General features: G+C 38.4%; 1 pseudogene; it reads left to right on the top strand.

The window, feature by feature from the left end:
• Nucleotides 1-552: 552 nt before the first annotated feature.
• Nucleotides 553-12,546, top strand: LOC102468196 (BRCA2 and CDKN1A-interacting protein pseudogene; annotated as a pseudogene).
• The last annotated feature ends 10,107 nt before the right edge of the window (nt 12,547-22,653 follow it).

Genomic DNA, 22,653 nt, shown 5'->3' with positions numbered 1-22,653 from the left:
ATTCCGCAGGCTCCCCAGGCTGTGGGCCTTATCCGTTTACATTTCTGCTGTTTGGGACACATCTCCTAAGACTGGCCCTAGAAAATTAAAGTTAATCAAACAGACAACATGCTTACATACTCACAGATAAAACAGATACACAATATACATATAACTACACATACAACACACAAACATGTAACATATGCATGTATCCTCAGACACAGCACACACACATATACACACATACACATCCTCTCTCTCATACGCTTTTGCACTGAAACCCTCAACTGGTAGCACCCCTCCTTCTTCCCATCTCCCAGTCAGACGCCAAATCTGCCTGAGCTGACATGGCAGCATCTATGCCTGAAGTATACCCTCTTTTCCACACCCAGTGTCCATGAACTATGTCAGACCCTAATCTATCCCTTCCGACCTTCTCCTTTATCTTACAGACTAGATTAACCTCCAGTTCTTTCATTCAGCTTTCATTAGAACTAGAGGGTAAGAATCCTGTCATGCCTAGCTCTCAGATACAAGAGACTAAAGCTCACTCAAGAAATTATCAGCAAGATGGACTTCAAATCTGAATACTCTGGCCCTAAGACCCATGCTGTGCTGCCTCAAAAGCAAGAGTTCTGGACTAAACGTGATGACCTCACACACCTGCTCATAGAGTGTCCCAATTTACCCCCTACTTCTCAAAATAGGCCTCCAGAGAGGATAGGCAGAAATCTACCTGACCCTGATTCACTCCCTATCTGGGAACTCTCTTATATCCCACCTCAAGAACTTGTTGGTAACATAGTCTATTTCCCTCCAAAAGTCATGAGACTACCTTGCCTCCCAAATGGGATTTGCTAGGCAGTGCTGGTCTCTGGGGTCAGAAAGCTAGAGTGCCCTGGGAGCCTGGGAGAGAGGGAAAGCCAGAGGCTGATACCACTGTCAGAACATTACTATGAACATTTATCATCATCTACTGCCCAGGGAATCTCCTCACCCTTCAGTTGGGACTCCCTCCTAATCTCTCAATTGACATATATGTGCATGCACATGCACACATTTCTTCTTTAGTTTAATCCCCATTACAAACCACAGAGATAGAAAATTCCATAGCAAGGCCAGCAGGTGGTATGGTGCTAAAGGTGCTGGACTCCCACATGGCTAACCACAGTTTGAGTCCTGGACCCAGCAACTTAAAAATCACACCAGATGTGAGTAGCATGTGTGCCCAAAATCCCAAGAGAAGAATGGAGAATGGATTACAGCATGGCCATCCCCTTTGGGGCGTAATTTTCCTCTCACTGTTTCTTCTTGTAACTCATACACCCTAGAGCAAAAACCTAAAAAAAAGAAAGAAAATTACATAACAAAAATAACTCACTACAGACCTCTTGTTAAGACCTCTTATTATATAGAATATTGGCAACTTTAATCCAGGAACAGATATTTTTCATGTGTTTGGTTTTGTCTTGTTTTGAGGGTTTGGGGTTTTGTTTGTTTTTTTTGGTTTGGGGCTTTTGTTTTTCTTTAAAATATACCATGGGCACCTCTAAAAGACCTTTTTCTGGAAAGAAGTGAGATGATCCTAGGAAACAAGACAGAACTAAACTAACTAGCAGGTAGACTTGTGATTGGCATCTGGTAAGCACTCAGTAAACACTTGTTCTGTGAATGAATGAGTGCCTTTCAAAAAGTTAAAGCAATTAAGAAAGAGATTTGAGGAAAGAGACAATAACAGGAGATAGCTGTAGTCTAGAAGAGATACCTTATGGGAGAATGAGAATAGCAAGAAATTATCTCAGCCATAGACAATGGCCATAGGTTGAGGGTAATTATAGTCAATGTAAAATTTTTGTTGTATTGTGATGTCAACCCAAAATTTCAGCAAGAGCCTGTCTCACACAACAGCTGCAAGTTTGTGGTTCTTAGGAGCTGCTATGAAAAAAAGACTCCATCAGATATCTGGGACCATTCAAAGTTTGATAGAATAGTTGTAGGGAACAAGGTACCAATGAGACTGGCAGTTGTACAGGAAGAGGAGAAACTGGTCATAAAAATAGAGGCCCCTTAGAGATCCACAGATATCTGGGGAGCTGAGCTAGACTTTTGAAAAGTGATTTTTGATATATTAAACATGTGATTTTTAAAATATAAATTAAAAGGAAATACTTCAAAAGATTGGACACAAGAGGTATATGTATTTATTTATAACCTTGAGATACGTGTACTTACAAATTTACAACCATAGCATATATCCATATGGCAAAATTACACAAATACACATTTACAGAAAAATATAAAGACCGAGTAAAGAATTTACCCTAGCCTTACTATGCACAATACTGTCCACTACACGTGAGACAGGAATATTTGCTTCCCTCCTCCCTGTCAGTCTAACAGGTGTGAAGGGAAGGACATCCACCTAAGCGCCGTCCCCTCTAAGAATCTAAACCATTAACAAAGCTAAATTCTTCCAGGTATCCAGCTGGTCTCTTCCTTGCTACCACCTCAGAGTAGGAATAGGAGAAGGGAATGTAATTCTACCCAAGAGAGAGAGAGAACCAGGCAGGGATTTGGGGCATTTGGGGCATTTCAGAACACGATGACCTCCTTAGGTTTCTGGAATCTCAACAGGAACAGGAACCTTTATGCCCTTCACACACCATTGGGCAGCTCTTTTTCCCCAGCTCCCTCCACTAACCCTTGCTTATACATAAACTAACAGGAACTTTAAAGTCCTATTTGTCCAAGTTATTTCCATGAGAGAATTGACAAGTCATGTAACTGGGCTTGACTCTCTGGTGCCTCTGGGGATTAAAAGAATGGCTCAGGAGGACTGGAATTTGTCAAGAATCCAGACCCAATTCATGCCCCATCAGTACTTAGGAAGTGGCTCTAATTGCCAAGAGTAGATGAAGGCAGGGAGCCGAGAAGGAAGCCCCAAGGTCACCTCCACTAGCTAATAAGTCCTAGGTTTTGCCTCTTCCCTTCTACATCCAAGATTCATACTAAACAGTGTCTAATTTAGGTCCGCACTTCTAGCTCCCCTAATTTCTATCTTTGCCACATGGGGTTCATCCTTCAAGAATTTGAAATTCACCACCTCCTCACAGTTTCCGGGATCAGCCCTCCATCCCTTTGGAATGAATGAGCTTACCTTTCACTACATGTCAGTTGCCTTGCTAAGGCCAAATCCAAGATATGTGACAATAAAGTGAAGAGAGGGAGAATGGCTTTGCCTCAAATAAACTAGAACTTCTATATCTAAGTGACCATTACCCTCTTCAGATTATTCACTCTGGAAGGCAAGGCTTATCCCAAAAGAGCTTATGTTAACCCAAAAATATATGTGGAAATGTTCCTTTTAAAATGATTTTAGAACCTTTTTAGTAGGGCATGCAAACCACAAAGCCTTCCTTGTACAGGTGTGGTCAAGCCCTATTTTCAACTTAAATCCCTCTCCTCATGAGGAAGTGCCTCTTCTTCACTATGGCACTTAATGGCATTTGACTACTCCCAACATCAACTCAGCCTTCATACATCCATGATATCTCTCACCAAGATTATTCAAAACTTTAGTCATTTATTCGAAGATGCGTTTCTGGTGTGTGAATGTAAAATTCACCCTCTTTGCCTTATGATTATATCTAGTACACTTGACCAAGGTGGCTAATCAGCTTGTGCCCACTCAGGGAACCATCCCACCAAAGCAGTGCCAATAGGTGCTTGACAGAAAGACCAGTGAAGTCACAGTGATCAGTATGAGGTGGCTCATGTTGTGACAGTTTATATCTACGTCTTGAGTATGCAAGGTGTGTCCCCCATCATACTAGGAGCTTCTAGAGGGACCGAGGGCTCTGCTCACAGGCACCAGGACTAGTGTTGCACTCCCTGACTCCTGCAGACCTTCTTGAACTTTCTCCCAACTATACCAGGACCCAAAAGAAACAATGCTTTCAGACAGGGCAAGTCAGCTCTCCACCAAGCCAGGCAAGTCACCTTAACCTTCATTCTGACACTTGCCATAGAGCTTGTTCTAGAGAAATTCACACAGCTGACAATCCACAGGCTACCAAGGAGCCCAAAGCCAAAATCCTTAACTCAGACTTCAAAGTGTGAAGGAAGATTCAGAGAACTCCAAGTAAAGCTTTAAGTGGAAATGTGGCCCTTAAAAGTTGGGTAGATTTATACCAGGTACTATTGGGTTGTCAGAAAAGTCATGACACACTTTTGTATTAAAATAAAAAAAGAAAGAAAGAAAAAATACATCGTGACAAGGGCTCTCAAGGTTGAGGGAACAACATGGGGAAAATTATAAATCAATGAAAAGTCTTACTCTGCAGAGAAACTTTAAAAAGAAATCATGTCAAAAACATAAGGTTCAAAAAAAAAACATAAGGTTCAAATGAGGGATTGGGAAGAGAAAAAAAATAAAATGTAGGTGGGGCCAAATTATAAGGCCATATTTGCTATACTAAATGTCAGAGTTTTATCCTTAAGGGCAATTGGGCAGCTTTGGAAGATTTTAAGCAGGAAGTCACAGGATTGTGTTTGTATTTTTTAAAAAAACATTCTGGCCCCTATCCTAACAAGTGTGAAGTAATATCTTATTGAAGTTTTGTTTTCATTTCTCTGGCCATTAGTGCTATTAATCACCTTTTGATATCACCTTTTGACCATGTATATGTTTTTTAAAGAATTATTTTAATTTACTTATTCATTTATTTTATTTTAATTTGACTAGAGAGAGACACACACACGCACAGAGAGAGAGAGAGAGAGAGAGAGAGAGAGAGGGAAAGTGAGAAAGCAAGCAACAAGGTCCAGGACTTGAACCACAGTTGGCCATGTGGGAGTATCCAGTGTCTTAACCACCATGCCACTTGCTGGTCCCCAACTATTTATGTTTTGTTTTGTTTTTAAGAAATATCTGTTCAAGACTATTGCTCATTTTTCAATAGGGTTTCTTGCTACTGAGTTGTGTTTCTTATGTATTTTGGATATGAACCCTTTATCAGATACATAATTTGAAAATATTTTCTCTCATACTATAGGTTGCATTTCTCACTCTGTTGTTTATTTTGATGTGCAGACGCTTTCTAGTTTGATGCAATTTCACTCATCTATTTTTCACTTTTATTGCCTATGCTTTTGATGGCATATGTAAGAAATCATTTCCAAGATCAATGTCAAGATCTTTTTCAGTCTTCTTTTAGAAGTTTTACAGTTTCAGGTCTTATGTTTAATTCTTTAATCCATTTTGAGTGGATTTTCGTGTCTGGTGTAAGATAAGGATCTCCTTTCAGTCTGTCGAATGCAGATAACCAATCTTTCCAGTCTCTTGATAATGAGACAGTTCTTGCCCCCTTGTGTGTTCTTTGTACACTTGTCAAGTATCAATTGACCATCTATGTGTGGATTTATTTCTGGACTCTATTTTGCTTCATTAGTCTGTAAGTCTGTCTTTATGTCAGTACCAAACTAGTTTAATTACTATAACTTTGTAAAGTATTTTGAAATCAGGAAGAATTGTGATGCCTTCAACTTGGTTTTTGTTTTGTTTTTTCTCAAAATTGTTTAGCTGTTTGGGGTCCTTTGTGCTTCCATGTAAATTTTTTTTTCTTTTTTTTTTTTTTGGAGAGATTTTCGCTATAGGGCGTGTGCGCTCGCCAGACAGACAGAGAGAGACATAGAGACAGAAAGCGAGAAATCACCCCCCAGGGGGGATGGTCATGCCGCAATCCCTTCTCCTCCATTCTCCTCTCGGGATCTTGGGCACGCGCGCACACGCACCCGGCGTGAGTTTTAAGCCACCGGGTCCGGGACGCGAACCGCAGTCGACTACGTGGGAGTCCGGCGACATAGCCATTACGCTAACTGCTGGTTCCCGCTTCCATGTAAATTTTAAGATCATTTTTTTCTATTTCTGTAAAATATGCCCTTGGGATTTTCATGGGACAGCATTAAATCTGCAGATTACTTTGAATATTATAACCATTTTTTTCTTTTTTTTTTCATTTCATTTTCTTCCATACATTCAATCACATTATCATTTGTCTTACAAAATGGATATTTAAATAGGTGAACATTTCTCCCTAGTACTGTTGATAAAACTACAAATATTATAACCATTTAACAATATCAATTCTTCTCATTCATAAACAGGTGATGTCTTTCTACTTAGTGTGTCTGTGTCCTTTAATTGCTTTCCTCAATGCTTTGTAGTTTTCAGTGGACAAGTCTTTCACCTCCTTAGTTAAGTATATTTCTAAGTATTTAATTGTTTTTAATGCTTTTATAAGTGGAATTGTTTTCATAACTTTCTTTTTTAATGATTGGTTCTTAGTGTAGACAAATACAAGTTGTTAATGTTCATTTTTGTATCCTGCAGCCTTACTGTTCTAGCAGTTTTTTGTGCAGTCTTTAGGTTTTCTACATATAAAATCATGTCAACAACTGAGATCATTTTACTTCTTCCTTTTCAATCTGGATAACTTCTGTTTTTGTTTTTGGTTTTTTCTCCTTCTTCTTTTTGCCTAATTGCTCTGGTTAGGAATAAAAGTGATGAGAGCAGAAATTCTTGCCTTGTTCCTGATCTTAGAAGAAAAGTTTCCAGTCTGAGTTTTACCTTTGAGTATGATGTTAGCTATGGGCTTGTCATATATGGTCTTTATTACACTGAGGTAAATTTCTTCTATTCCTATCTTACCAAGAGTTTTATCATAAAGGGTGTTGATGTCAAATGCTTTTCCTGTATCAACTGAGATGATCATATGATTTTTATCTTTGGTTATGGAAATATGATGTATCATGTTAATTGATTAGCATATATATTAGAAAATGGTGACACCATCAGAAGGCAAATCCATTATAATACTATTATTAGAATAATATTATAATATTATTCTTTATTGGTGTGAGGAATAATAAAAATTTAAGAAAACAGTGGCACTGAAAATTAGAAAAGGAAAAGAATCAAGAGGACTCTACAGTATTGCATGGGGATGAATGAGAAATCTTATATTCTGCCTTGACTTTTCTTTCTTCACAGGGGTCAGAACTTACTATCAAGGGCCACCTTTGTCATTGGAAATTTCACTGCTATTTTCCTCCTTTTAAAACAACAAGACTCAGACATTGAAGTCCCAGAGCAACAGGGCTAGCTCCAAGTGCTGAATTTTTAGAGACCTAGGCAAACTATCTAACAAAGAAATTGTTTCAAGGTATTAAAGATTCTGATGTATTGATTCTGATGATCTGATAATCTTCAAAATATTCCCCAAAACTGGAAAGCAATGTGATTAAACCTCTCTCACCCAGAGTTTCACATGGACCATTTCTGGGTGACCATTCATTCCTAACAGTTCTGGAGAGGCAAAGCAGAAAATTACAGAATAATAACCACTTCATGTTTTTAGATCAATTATAATTAAAGTACAAGTGTTAGACTTTCTAGAACGTAACGAATACACCATGCATCAAACTACACATTAGAAAATAACTAAACAGAATAATTACTCTGGATGCGTACTCACAGACTTTAATCAGTTTCTCAGCCATTTCTGTCTTGAACACCATGTCACTGGTTTTATTCTAAAGAATTTTTTTCATATCATCTTTTCTTTTAATTAAATTGTCAGTAGCCTTTGGATTTTATGTTTAGTAAATTTGAAATCACTGACACCTTCAATTAACTTTTTTCTGCATATCATAATATTGTGAGAAAATCGCTATTATTTTATTTCAGATAATATTATTAATCTTATTACTAAGATAACATACAATTTTACTATAATATATTTATACATCACTTAATGACAGGAATGCATTCTGAGAAATGCATCATTGGGCTATTTCATCACTGAGTGTACATACACAAACCTACTACAGACCTAGGCTATATAGTGTGGCCTCTTGCCCTAGGCCACAAACACAGCATGTTACTGAACTGAATACTGTAGACAACTGTAACACAATGGTAAGTATTTGTGCATCCAAACACAGAACAGGTACAGTAAAAACAAAAATTCTATATATATAGTTTAAAAGATTAAAAATGGTACACCTGGGGCTGGTCCAACGGTTCAAATGTTAAGAGAGCTGGATCCCACATTGCCAACCACAGTTTGAGTCCAAGCCCCTGTGGCTTGAGAAACATATCAGATGTGTGTGTGTGTGTGTGTGTGTGTGTGTGTGTGTATGCATGAGTGCTCAAAGTCCTGAAAGGAAAGAGGAATAGAGAAAGAAATTGCAGTATGACCAGATCCCATTGGAGAATACTTTCTCTCTCTCTCTCTCTCTCTCTCTCTCTCTGTCTGTCTCTCTCTCTCACTCTTTCTCTCTCATGAACACACATGCCCTCTGGCAATTTTTTTTAAAAAAAGGTATACCTATATAAGGCATTTACCATCAATGGAGCTTGCAGGACTAGAAGTTGGATCTGGGTGAGTCAGTGAGTAAGTGCTGAGTAAATGTGCAGGCTTAGGGCATCATGTACACTAATGTATCTTTATATCACTGAACACTGAGGCTACACAAAATTTATTATAAAATAGTTTTCTTCAAAAGAAATGAACATTGCTGTAACATTTTTTATTTACAAACTTTTTTAAAATTATCAGAGGGCTTGTGCAGTTCAGAGAGAGAGAGAGAAAGCACTCCCCAATGGAATATGGTCACATCACAATCCCATCTCCCTTTCTCCATCTTGTTGGGGTTTTGAGCACACATGCACATGCACCTGGTGGGTTTCTAAACTGCAGAGGCTAGAGTTCAAACTACGGCCATATAGGATCTGGTTCCCTTTACCACTAGGCTACAAAGCTAGCCTCTTAATTTATACTTTTTAATATTTTTTTTCTCTTTTTTAATAACATTTAGCTTAACATAAAACACATGGTACAATTTCATAAAAATATATTAAGCAAAAAACTTCTGCACAGCAAAATAAACAATAATTAGACTGAATTGAATTGACAATCTTTGGAATGGGAGAATATATTTGCAAACCCTCCTTCAGATAAGGGACTGATAACCAGAATATACAGGGAACTCAAGCAGCTTACAAATAAAATAAAATAAAATAAAACAAAACAAAACAAAACAATTAAATGATGGACAAATGAGCTGAACAGACAACTCTCAAAGGAAGACATACAAACAGTCAAAAATCATTTGAAAAAATGCTCAATATCCTTTATCATAAGGGAAATGCAAATCAAGACCACAATGAGATACCACCTAACCTTAGAATGGCTAAGATTTTAAAAATTTTAAATTATAAGTGCTGGTGAAGCTGCTGTGAAAAGGAACTCTCCTACACTGTTGGTGGAAATGTAAATTAGTATAGCCACTGTGGAGAAGAATGTGGAGATTCCTCAAAGACCTGCAAATAGAACTACCATGTAATCCAGCAATTCTTCTCCTGGGTATCTACCCAAAGGATAGGAGATAGGAGTATACTCAATCAAAAAAGTACTTGCACATCTATATTTATTGCATCATTATTCACAATTGCTAAGACATGAAACCCGGACCAGCAGTTGGCGTAATGGCTATGTCCCTTGACTCCCATGTAGTCGACTGCGGTTCAAGTCCCAGACACGGTGGCTTACACTCACGCCGGGCGTATGTGCATGCATGCCTGAGATCCCAAGAGGAGAATGGAAGAGGAGAGATTGCGGCATGGCTGTCCCCCTTGGGGGTGATTTCTCGCTTTCTGTCTCTCTTTCTCTCTCTCTCTCTCTGTCTTTCTGGTGAGTGCATGCGCTCTATAGCAAAAAAATACTCTCAAAAAAAAGACATGAAACCACCCCAAATGTCCACGAACAGATGAATGGATTGAAAAAGTGTGGTACATAGACATTTTGGAATACTACTCAGATATAAAATACAATGAGACCCTGGCATTTGATAGAAAGTGGACAAATATGGAGGATTTACTATAAGCCAGACTATGAGAGCAAGGCATTGTATATCCCCACTTAATACATACTAAATGCTTGTATACTATGGGAGAAACTGAAAGATTAGAAGATATAAAGGAATATATGACAACTGCGGATATTAGAGACAGTGTGGGAGGAGTATGGGGAGGGTAAGAGGAAGGGAATCAAAAGGAAAAAGAAAGAAGTAAAACATTTAAGGGACAGAAAAAGGAAATTATCTGTTGATAGTAGGTAAGATAATATTTTTAACTGGATTAATATAAAGTGTATTCATGCTGGGAAAATTTATTTTGCAAGCTGTAATATTATACAGTGATTGAATGTATTAAAAAGTAATTAAAAAGTTAAACTGAGGCATAATAAACTTAGGGTGTTTATTTGAGCAAAAATAAGTAAATAGTGATAATAAAAGCTAATACTGGTTATGCAGCTGGTGCATACTAGCCTCTGGGCACTTACTAAGCATTATACTGTTTACATCATCCATTTTTCAAATATTTATGGAGGGTTTGCTCTGTGCCAGACACTCTGGGAATATAGAAGCGAGTCAGAAAGATACAGATTCTGGCACTCTTGCAGGTTATGTTCTACCACTGTGTATCAGACAGTAAGAGAAGAAGGTGAAAGAAGAAGTTAGTAAAGTATACACTGAAATATGAAAGGTGTGAGATTGTTGCAGGTCCCAGGAGAAAATGCATGAGGAAAGGGATTGACGGTGAGGAATACCTTATTAAATAGGATGGTCCAGAAAAGCCTCATATTTAAGCAGACTTGAGATGGGGAGGCAAACATCTGGGGGAAGGTGTTGGGCAAAGGAACTGTATATAAGGGGATGTCAGAAAGTTTGTGGAGAATATGTAAATAAAGTGTGAGTTTATTTGGGTGCAAAAAAATAAAAAGAGAGAGAGCACAACACCATAAGTGTTATGCACAGTTTTCTCAACATGGCAAGAAACATTTAGAATGAAGGAAAACTGATCACTCTCCTAACAATAAACAACAAACAAAAGTTAGTAATTAGGTACAGAATTTATGGAACTACTATCAGAGAGAGAGTTTATATATATCTGTGTGTGTCTGTGTGTGTGCGTGTGGACCCAAAGGACATAAACAAATAATTCACAAAAGAGAAATATAAAAGAGTGATAATCCTATCAAAAGCTGTTCAAATTCTCTGGCAGGCAGGAAACGCAAATATAAGTACCAACAAAATCCTATTTCTTCACCCACTGAGTTGGCCAAAATTTAAAATACCGGCAGTAACTGGTGGTGGTCAGTATACAAGAACAGGCACTTGGATAAGCTATTGGTAAAGATATAACAGGAACGACTTTTAAGAAGACAGAATTAAGTATCAAGATTTTTTTTTTTTTTGAGAGGTTTTTGCTATAGGGCGCGTGCGCTCGCCAGATAGACAGAGAGAGACATAGAGACAGAAAGCGAGAAATCACCCCCCCAGGGGGGATGGTCACGCCGCAGTCCCTTCTCCTCCATTCTCCTCTCGGGATCTTGGGCACTCAGGCACCCGAGCCCAGCGTGAGTTTTAAGCCACCGGGTCCGGGATGCGAACCGTGGTCGACTACGTGGGAGTCCAGCGACATAGCCATTATGCTAACTGCTGGTCTATCAAGATCTTAAGGCGGAGACGCAGCGTGTGCAGCAGCTCAGTGTCCAGGTCCAAGGCGGGAGCCGTGGGGAGTGGGATTCTGCCTCCACGGTGGCCGCGGTCCCGCGCCACTGGGAAGGGGAGGAAGTCGAGGATGAGGACGAAGGCAGTGACGAAGACAGTGAGGAAGAAGAGAGTGAAGACGAGGCTGTTGATGAGGGAGTGAATATTGACTTTGAAGCTTGTTCCATTTCACATAGTATTATGACGGAATTAAGAAGTTACTCAGCAGCTTTTCCTGAAGGCTCCTGTGAAGACTGCAGGGCTAACAGATCTCTTCATTCAACAGAACCATATTGGGAGTGTGATTAAGCAAACAAATGTTTCAGAAGACAGCAATGATGATATGGATGAAGATGAAATGTTTGGTTTCATAAGCCTTTTAAATTTAAGCGGAAAAAGGGTACCCAGTGTGCTGAACAAATGAAGGAGTTGATTCTAAGGAGTTGTGAGAAGAACTGGGAAAAGAGCATGGTTGAACAGCTGGACACGGTTCTAAATGACACTACCAAGCCTGTAGGCTTTCTCCTCAGTGAAAGATTCATCAATGTCCCTCCACAGATCGCTCTGCCCACGCATCAGCAACTTCAGAAAGAACTAACAGAAGCACACAAAACTAATAAGCCTTGAGGAAAGTGCTACTCTTACTTTCTGATTAGCAAGACATTTGTGGAAGCAGGAAAAAACAATTCAAAAAAAAAAAAGGAACATCCTAAAGAAAGATGAGTTCACATTCGCAAATGCAGAGGAAGAATTTTGTGAGAAGGCGATTCTGAAGTTCAACTACTCAGGGCACGAGGAGAGCGACACTTGTCTAGGAGATAGATGATCCTTGATGACATACCAATGAAGCCTTTGCGAACAGTGATGTTGATTCCAGGTGACAAGATGAACGAAATCATGGATAAGCTGAAAGAACACCTATCTGTCTACCCCATTTCTTATGGGTAGTTATGGGCTTGCTTTATAAAATTACCAGAAAATTCAGAAAAGATTTACCAAAAAACTCATGACTTTATTCAGATTAAGGTCCTCTACAAGTAACATTTGTTTATTACCTGTTTACAAAATACAGCTTTTTATATTTTGGCCAAATTATGCATGGTTGATTAAAAACTTTTCCAATACATAGAAAAACATGCAGTAATTTAAAGAACTCTCTAAAAATTCTATTTTTTATTTTAAAATTAAAAAAAATATTTTAAATGAGCCTATTCTTTGACCCAGCAATTCAACTTGTAATAATCTATCCTCCAAATCTTTTCATAAATACGCATACAGAATTTTACTTCAGCATTATTTATGAGGGGAAAATTAGAAACAATACAAAATTCTATAATTAGGAGAGCAGCTAAGTTTTTAAAGAATCTTTAAAGTAAATTCGTTCTTTGAAATACTAAACTAAGCTACTGTTTGGTTTTTATTTGGGGCTTTTTTTTTTTTTTCTAGATTTTTGCCATAGGGCACATGCACTCCCCAGAGAGAAACAGAAAGAGAGGGAAAGTGAGAAGCCACCCCCCACAGGGAGGATGGCCATGCGGCTAATCCCTCTCCTCTATTCTCTTGGGATTTGGGGCATGTATGCACATGTACCTGGCATGTTCTTCAAGCCACGGGGTCCCGGATTTAATCTGCAGAGTCAGCCATGTGGGAATCAGTGCCTTAACCACCACACTACGTGCTGGCCCCTAGGCTATAGTTTTTTGTTTTGTTTTGTTTTGTTTAATGAGATGAGTATAGGACTAATTGTGTGAAAAGAGACTTCAAATCATCAAGACATGAAGATGTAAACAGGAATATAATGGATATACTAATTATTCTAATTTAATCATTACACTTTGTGATCTTGTGCAGAAAAATCACACTATACGTCTACAAATAAGTACAACACTTACATGTTTTATTTATGTAAAATAAGAACAAGGTAGTGCTATATGTTCCTGTATGAAGAATTAATTTCCATGTACATTGCTGTAAAAATAAAAGTACTAGTTGTAAGTAAGTGTTTAAAAAAACTACTTTAGTTTTGGGCAATCAAAAAATAAAGACAAGACATTATCTCATCTTGGGCATGTGGAACAGTTTACTCTCATTACTCTTCTTTGATTATCACTAATTTTTCTTAAATACAATTTTATATTTGTTTAAGTATACAAACCACATTCAACTTTTTTGAAAGAATATGAGGTTTAAAAGTTTAACACTCATTTTACAGTAAAAAAATATATAATCCTTAATTTTTAAGTCTATGACTATATTTGTAATTTGGTAGGAAAAGATTTAGAAGACTACTTAGAGAATTAAAGTGACTATTTATAGAGTCGTGATTTGAACTGTCATAGTAATCAGATTCCCCTCCCAAACATGAGTTTTCTTGTCTATCTACACCAATATACTATAACCCTTAAAGCCAATAAAGTAGTTGCCTTTTTTTTCTGAATCCCCAGGATCAACGCAAGTCTGGTACATAGAAAGAGCTCAACTCTCTCTAGATAGATAGATAGATAGATAGATAGATAGATAGAAGATAGATAGATAGATAGATAGATAGATAGATAGATAGATATAGATAGATACAGATACAGATACAGATACAGATACAGATACAGATACAGATACAGATACAGATATAGATATAGATAGAAGTTTTTGCTACAGGGCACATGCGCTCACCAGAAAGACAGAGAGAGACAGAAAGTGAGAAGTCACCCCCCCCAGGGGGATGACTAAGCCACAATCACTTCTCCATTCTCCTCTCGAGATCTGGGGCACACATGCACATGTGCACATTTTACTGTTTGTGGGAGAAAAGAAGAAAGGAGTTTCCAACCATGTGCCTCTTGGTCTCCAAGTAGGTCTTTTACAATCCCTGCTACCTTGACCATGTGGGCAATGCCTTTCTTAGTGAGCCTCTGGTCTGTGTGGACATGTGTACAGATTCATGTGTTCGTTCTTTCTCTTGCACTCTCTCTCACAAGCTCGCTCTCTCTGTATTTCTCCCTATTTTCTGACCTTAATCCCATAGAACCCTACTCCTTATGTCTTTGTCAGGAGAAATCTGTGGTTGCTGTTTTTATTTTTGTTTTGTTTTGTTTTGTTGTAAGAGATTTTTGCTATAGGGTGTGTGTTCTCACCAGAGAGACAGAAAGCGAGGAATCATCCTGAGGGTAGATGGTCACACTGAAATCTCTTCTCCATTCTCCTCTCAGGATCTTGGGCATACACGCACACATACCTGGCGTGAGATTTTTTAGAGATTTTTGCTATACGGTGGGTGCACTCACCAGAGAGGCAGAGAGAGACAGATAGAACAAAACCCAAGAAATCATCCCCCAGTGGGAGTTGGGGGGATAGCCATGCCACAATCCCTTCTCCAGATCTTGGGCACACATGTACACAAACCCAGCATGAGTTTAAGCCACAGGGTCCAAGACTCGAACTGTGGTCAACTACATGGGAGTCCAGTGATGTAACCATTACACCATCTACTGGACCAGATCCATGACTTGAACTGCAGTTGACTACATGGGAGTCCAGCAACATAATCAATGCACCATCTGCTGGTCCTGTGGTTGCCATTTTGTTCTTGGAGCCACTTTAAATAATTTAATGTATATATGAGCATGTCAACTTTGATTTTGTTAATTACTTTGGAACCATTATTCATTATTTTCTCTCTGAATTTTCTGCAACACAAATGTATGTGTTCTTGCTGAAATGTACACACACACACACACACACACACACACACACACACTCTAGTTTGTGTATCATTAAGAAAACCACAGCACCACCCTGTGGTAGACATGAACAAGCATACAGAGCAGGACGAGTCTTTTCAGGCACAGTGGAGCACCCTTTAGGAAGCCTTTAAATGAAGTGTATTCTAGGTCTGTCATATAAAACAAAATATCTATACCTGGCCTATCCAGAACCTTCATGGTCCTTGATACGATAAAGTGGGTCCTCTAACTCTTTGGTGTCTTTTGAGGGCTTTAATTGTAATTACGCATTTAACTAATAAAGATGCATAGGAAAGAAAATCAAAAATATCTCTTTTTATTTTAAATTACATAAAAATCAATGTGCCAATTCTAATTAGCTCATGCCAAGCAAGTTATATGTCTTAGTTAATACAAATATTGAAATTATTACTTATGCAGTGGAATGACTAGTATTACAGAACTTTCACCAGCCTCTTATATGTATACAGAGAAGAGGGTCACCTCTGAGCCAAGTTTTATTTTTATTATTAAGGTAGAAATTACTGAATACATTTTTAGTTATACTGTTGCAAAGCAGGTAGGCATTCACTGTCCTGGGGAAATGGTGTCATTAGATCTTATATATGTGCCTGAATGGGCTGGCTTATTTATTACCCTCAAAGGCTAGGACAGAGCCTTAGAGTAAAAGTTGGTACGTTTGCACAGAGACCAACAAAGCTTCTGAGAGGAAAGAGATCCAGACACTGCTCCCCTTCCCGTCTGGGATTAAACAGCAGTACATGCCCCTCTCATGGACTGAGATTATCCTGACAATGAGGTCAGATGAAATGAAAGGACAGCAGAGGCCCCCAAAAAGGTGTTCACCACACAAAGCCTAGGATAGGAAACGCTGGTTCCAGCCCCACCTGTGAGTATGATCAAAAAGTCCTCTAACCCACAAACTCTGGCTTGGTGTTAGGTTTTAGGAACAAGGACAGAGCATCAGATCAATCAAAAGAACCCTGACCGCGAGCCTTGGCACTACTGTGGTGCTGGCTCTTCGTTGTTATTCACTAAGGCTGCCTCTCCAATGAAAGAACTCAAAATCAGGTACTTGCCTTCTCTTAGAGACATCGTTCTTCGCAACTGCTAAATGAGAGGCCTAAAGACTAAAACAAGGGGCTAATAAGGGGCTGGCAAGTGGCGTAATGGTTAAAGATGCTGAACTCCCACACAGCGGACTGCAGTTTGGGTCCCGGACCTGGTGGCTTGCTTGCTTGCTTGTTTTCCCTTTCTCTCTCTGGTCAAATTAAAAAATAATAGTAATAACAAATGGAATTTTAAAAATAATTCATTTTAAAAAAAAAGACTAAAACAGAGGCCAAAATACGTATGATGTGTCCTAGCCTGAAGTTAAAAGTAAAAAGGTTAAAACTTCTTGGGTTGCCAAGAGAAAGTAAGCAGTGCCAAAGGCTATAACCTCATGGGGAAATGGGTAAAGGGAACAAACAGAGTCCTAAGCTCCAAAGCCACAGGCCCTAAAATAAGATGATGGTGTCCAAGAACTAAGCAGGTAATGAAAGATCGTCCTGTTCTCACTCGGCATGTAGCAAGCTCAAGAGATGCATTGCCTAAGAAATGGCAACAGTTAAGTGATGGTAGACTTCTGAATCAATTGGAACTGTGAAAGGAGGAGAATGTATTATATTAGACAGAACCGGGACTAGGAATCAGCCAACCAGGTTGCAGTACAACTTTGCACTAGGGAAGGTTATTGCAGGCAAAAGCAGCAGCCATATCAAGTCATGGAGTGGAGAAAGGACACAGGCCCGTCAGAAGGGCCAGTACTGCTCCAAATGGAGAAATCAAAGAGGTAAATATATTGAATGTGTTGGGGTACAGAAAGGCAAATTTTCTAGAAAAGGGCCTTTTGATTGTAAAATAAAGCACATAGAATAAGTGTAGTTTAATGAGTTATTTTTACCTTTGATGGCCACTTTGGAAGCCCATGCAAGTGTCCTATCCCAATCGCAACTCCTGTCCTCCCACCAAAAGTAACCACTATCCTGATTTGCAATAATCTTTTCCTTGTATTTATTTACAGTGCTATCAACCGTGTATAGATCCCTGTAAACTATAGCTTAGAATTCCTCTTTATTTTATTTGTAATTTTTAACTCTCTGTTAATCCCCTCTATTCCTTTCTTTTCCTTTTAATGTACCTTTTTAAAATTGTCTATTATTTATTTTAATTTACATTTGATCACATCCTTACAGTATACATTTATTTTTCCAACACAAATACCATGCATGTCAGTCAAGAGAAGGATATTACTATATACATTATCATCAGCAAATAGCTTCTCATTTTTTGTCAGTTCATCCTACTTTTACCTATTTTTTTTGCCTTCCCCTCCCTCCCTTCCATACTAAACTTTTTTTTCCCCCATTTTATTGATTCACAAAAGATCTTAAAGTGTGGACAAAGCTAGGATCTAGTGACAAATGCACTGTAACTTTCTTCTGAAACATTTTTTTCTCCATTCCCGTTTTCACTAACGAGAGGTCTAAACTAACTTATTCAGAAAAAAAAAAAAAAAAAAACGTTAATCTCAATTTGGTCTGTTATTTGCACAAAGCCCCATAAGAACTCAATTACTGATGCAAGGCAACAGATACCATTGTATTATTGAACTTAGGCAAATAACCATTCTGCCACAAAATAAGAATGCTCACAGATATTTTCCAATTGCAAGGGGTCAGGAAAGGAGAAAAGTTTCCATTTTAATTTTAAAATTTCTTTTTTTTAACAAGTTGCTGAACCCAACACCTCAAAAGAAAACAAAAATCTTTAAATCTGGAAGACAAAGCATAGAAAAAAATCAGTAATGTTCAGAAAAAAAGTCATAGAATTCTATTTCACCAGTTCAGTCTCATGTAATCTCTCTTTGGTTGAATTTGCAGTGTTACTGTGGTCTGACCTTTCTGTTAACATTCGACATTATTATTATTTCAGAACTTGTCCCTACCATTAAGTTGGCCTTTTTCTTGGTCATTTTTTGTTCTCTTATTTGTCTGTCTGTCTTTAGTTTTCCTGGTATAGTACTCTCTTCAGAACTTCTCGAAGAGTTGGTCTGATGTTGGTAAATTCTTTCAGGTTTTGTTTATCTGAGAATGTTTTTATCTTTTCTTCACATATGAAGGATAATCTTGCCAGATACAGTATTTTTGCTTGAAATTGTTTTTCACTTAACACTGAATATATTTTCCCATTCTTTCCTTGCTTCCTTTGTTTCCAATGAGAGGTCCAATGTTAGCCTGATGGTATATCCTTGAAAATAACTTGACTTTTTTCTCTTGCCAATTTTAGTATCTTATCTCTGTCTGTGGTTTTGGTCGATCTGGCTATGATGTGCCTTGGAGAAAATCTTCTTGGGTTGATTCTATGTGGAGTCCTTTGTATTTCTTGGGTCTGGATATTTGAATGCCTCTCTAGGTTTGGAAAGTTTTCTTCCAGGATTTTGTGGAATAGATCATCAATGCCCTGATTAATTTCTTCACCTTCTGGGACACCAATTATCCAGATGTTTGGGCATCTAATGGTATCTAGTATTACTTGTATATTATTCTCATATTTGGGGGTTATTTTATCAGTCTTTATGGTGAATTTTTCTAGATCAGAGGTTCTATCTTCTACATCTGAGATTTGATTTTCTGCATGATCTAATCTGCTTTTAATACCTTCAAGGGACGTTTTGATTTCCTATATTACAGCCTTCATCTCTAACAGTTCCATTTGATTCTTTTTTGTGCTGTGTATTTCCTCTTTCAGATCGTGGAAGAACTTCCTCACCTCCTGGAACTCATTTCTTTTCTCCTGCATTTTCTGGAGTTCATTATCTCTCTTCTCTTGCATCTCTGTTAGCTTTGTCACTATGACTATCCTAAATTATTTATCTGACATTTCCACCAGTTCCATTGCACTGTCTGTGGATGATGAAGGCCTGTTCTTTCCCCTTGGGGGAAAGATATTTTCTTCGTTTCTCATATTTCTTGTACCTCTGCAGTGATGGTTTCTGGTCATCTTATGGATTATAGTTTACTTCCTACCTTCTTGGAGTTAATTCTGAGTGTTAGAGGCATGTGGAAGGAGATGGCCTGCAATTTTTCTGCAGTTCCGTTTCCCTGATCTTTACCAAGCAACCTGCACTTTTGTCGATGGAGCTGGAGTTTATAAAGGCCTCACAGTTTCAAGGGAATAGGGGCACCTGGGCTGAGCTGCAGGGTTTAAAGTATTCAGATGTTTCACTACTGTGCACATGGACCTGCCTAGACACTCAAGGTGTGGAAGATAAGAAGCAAGGTGAGAAAGTCAGGTAAAAGAAAAGAAACAAAGGAAAAGACCAAAAAGAAAAAGAAAAAGAAAAAGAAAAAAAAAAACAATAAAAAAATTATTTTAAAAAAGACAAAAATGAACCAGCAGATGGTGTAATGGCTACATTGCTAGACTCCCATATAGTTGACTGTAGTTCGAGTCCCAAATCCAGTGGCTTAAACTCATACCAGGCTCATGTGCATGTGTGCCCAAGATCCCCAGAGGAGAAGGGAAGAGAAGGAATTGTGGCATAGCCATCCCACCTAAGGGGGTGATTCTTTGCTTTCTGTCTGTCTCTCTGTCTTTCTGGCAAGCGCACGCGGCCTATAGCAAAAACCTCTCAAAAAAAAAAGGCAAAAAAATAGGAACCACGGGATGCTCTAGGGCAGGGCTAGGCCCACCGCAGATGCACATAGATTCTGAAATTAGCAAGAGAAAGGCGAGGTCAGAGACAAGAGACAGTACCTACAGATTTTTCAAAAAAACATATATGTGTATATATATAAGAGAAAAATTTCGAGAGAAAGGGAGAGTGACAGAGACAGAAAGAAGAGACCACTCTACCTGGCTTTTCACTGGGTGTTGGGCTAGAAGCTCAATATATCTGTTAAAGATAGACTTTTGACTGTGGGAACCTCTTCAAATTGGAGCCCAAGTTCATTTGGCATCATCTTAGAAATATCTGATGGCTTCCTTAGCACTGATGTGACAAGATGTGCCAGGGTCACACTGTGTATTTCCTGCCTCTGACCTACAATCAGACAGCCCTTCAGGAAACCCTAATTTCGTTTTGTGAAAAATGGAATTTCAAGACCTCAATCCATTTTTACATGTGTGCATTCATGCACACACATACACACACACACACACACACACAGATACATACAAGGAGGCCTGAATTCATTTCTCAGCCCACCCTGAAAAGCCCAGAGCAGTGGCACATCCCTGTAGTTATAGCTATTGGGGACGTTCAGGCACGAGGATCACAACATACTCCATCTAAAAAACACCATGCACATATACACGCACGTCACTCCACAAGGGAACTTTAAAAAGTCTGTGGAAAAATGGAATTAAAATACTAGTTTATTTTTCATTGCCAGAAGGCACGTGTGCTTGCCTGCCATAAAGAGACAGGGGCCTCGTTGTGGAGGTGGTGAGTACACCCTTCAATGGGGCATGGTCATAATGCAGTCTCTTCTCCCTTTTTCCATCACGTTGGGATTTGGAGCATGCATACACGCACACCCCACATGTTTTTCAAACCACTGGGGCCAGGATTTAAACCATGGTCTGCCACGTGAACTTTGGTTCCCTTAACCACTACACAATAGGGTTGGGCCAATACCAATTTATTTTGATGCAAAAAAAAAAAAAAGTTTTTGAAGTACATGTGTAGTTTTTTTACATGTATTAATTTAATTTATCTCTTATTTTTTTTAAATTTGCTATAAGGCATGTGCTCATCAGAGAGAGAGAAAGAGAGAATGAGAAAGCAAGCCACAAGGACCAGGACTCAAAACCCAGTCATTCATGTGGGAGTCCAGCACCTTCACCACCATGCCACCTGCTGGCCCCATGCATAGTTTTTTTCCCATGAACTTTTCAAAGACCTTTCCCCTTCAAAAAGTGTGTGTGTGCATACGAATGTGCTTAAGAATAAAATACCTTACAAGTGTAGGGGCTGGCAGGTGGAGTGGTGATTAAGAGTGCTGGAAGCCCACATGGCCAACCATGGTTTGAGTCTCAGACCTGGTGGCTTGCTCTCTCTCTCTCTCCCCCCGACCTTGGCCAAATTAAAATAAATAAATAAACAGATAAATTTAAAGAAAATAATTCTTGGAGGAAAAAAACGCATTATGAATACATATTGCTACTTTAAATTCAGTTCAGAACTTCAGGGTTTTTGTTCATTCTTTTATATTACATTTATATCTGCTTTTGTCACTATTAGGTATTCTAGTTCTTGAGCCAGCACTATGGCACAGTGGTAATGTGCTGCTCAAAGGTATCTGGATCCCACTTGGTGACTGCAATTCAAATCCCAGCCCAGTCAGCCTGAAACATGCTGAGCACATGCATGAGTGTCCAAACTCCAGTAGGCTGGAGAACTAGGAGGAAAGAGTTCGTTGTCTGGCCAGACTGTGAGAAGGGTGCCTGTCTCTCTCTCTCTTTTACGTGTACATAAATGAGCTCTGTCATGAATAAAGAAAAAGAAAATTTAATTTAAAAAAGAATTCTTATTCTTGATAAATATCCACTTGTAAATAAAGTCTGCTTTACCATCAAATTTAGAAAAGAAAGAAGAAAATAAAGAAGGGAAGGAGGGAGGGAGGAAAAAGGAAAAGAATCCTGATTCTTAAGGAAGAAGATGATAGAACAGTCTATAAGTATCCATTCATTTTATCCCACATTATACTCACAATAGTTGGAGAATAACAGTATTAATATGACTAGTTCTAATACTTAAGAGTAACTTTTTTTAATTGCTTATGCACTCTCACTCTTTTAATCCCTTATCTCAAATATGAATGAATATGTAATCATTACAGGTTATGCTTTCTCCTTTTTAACTCTCATTTCATTTTAGTTCAACATGGAACCATATTTTTTAAAGAATGACTTATTTAATTTCATTTATCATTATTATTAGTATTATTATTACTAATAATTTGACCTAAGAGAGACAGAGAGAAAGATGGAAAGTGAGAAAACAAGCCACGAGGTCCAGGACTCAAACCACAGTTGACCATGTGGGAATCCAGTGCCTTAACCAACACGCCATCTGCCACCCCCTATAATCATATTTTTAACACTCACCAGAACTCCTTATGGTACTACCTCTCTAGTCATCTTGGTTGTTTGAAACTTTTTCTCTCAGATTCCTTATGAAGGGCACATTAAAAAGAGTTTGTACACTTTATATTTTGAATTATATTCAAGCTGGATATAAAGCATTTGGCTCATGTTTTCTTTCCTA

Source organism: Tupaia chinensis, unplaced genomic scaffold, assembly GCF_000334495.1.
Source record: "Tupaia chinensis unplaced genomic scaffold, TupChi_1.0 Scaffold146740_1, whole genome shotgun sequence".
Classification (NCBI taxonomy): domain Eukaryota; kingdom Metazoa; phylum Chordata; class Mammalia; order Scandentia; family Tupaiidae; genus Tupaia; species Tupaia belangeri.
This window is presented reverse-complemented; position numbering and strand designations above follow the sequence as displayed.